Raw genomic sequence first — 348 nt, forward strand, 5'->3', positions numbered from 1 at the left:
AGGGAATTGCTCAACTATTAATTGACTCGGTGGTTTTGAATCACCCAAGTGTCTGCAATAAACAGGGAAATTTGATCAACTGTACTGGCCACTGTGTGGGAAAGTCAGAAATACACTGGGAGACGTACGGGATTGGCAGCTTATAGAGACTCGGTACCAATTTGACAGCTGTTTTTGCATCAGCCTGTTTTAATTTCAGTTTTTTTGTCTCATGTTTTCCCTGCTTTGTGCAGATGAATTCTGCAGGCTGCTGTTTGTCTTTCACCCATGGAAGTGAAGTTTGTTTTTCTCTGTGATGTGTGGAGCTTTGATATGAGGCAGGATCCATAATTATTACATATAGCCTGT

The sequence above is a fragment of the Monopterus albus genome, unplaced genomic scaffold (genome assembly GCF_001952655.1).
Source record: "Monopterus albus unplaced genomic scaffold, M_albus_1.0 scaffold91.1, whole genome shotgun sequence".
Lineage (NCBI taxonomy): Eukaryota > Metazoa > Chordata > Actinopteri > Synbranchiformes > Synbranchidae > Monopterus > Monopterus albus.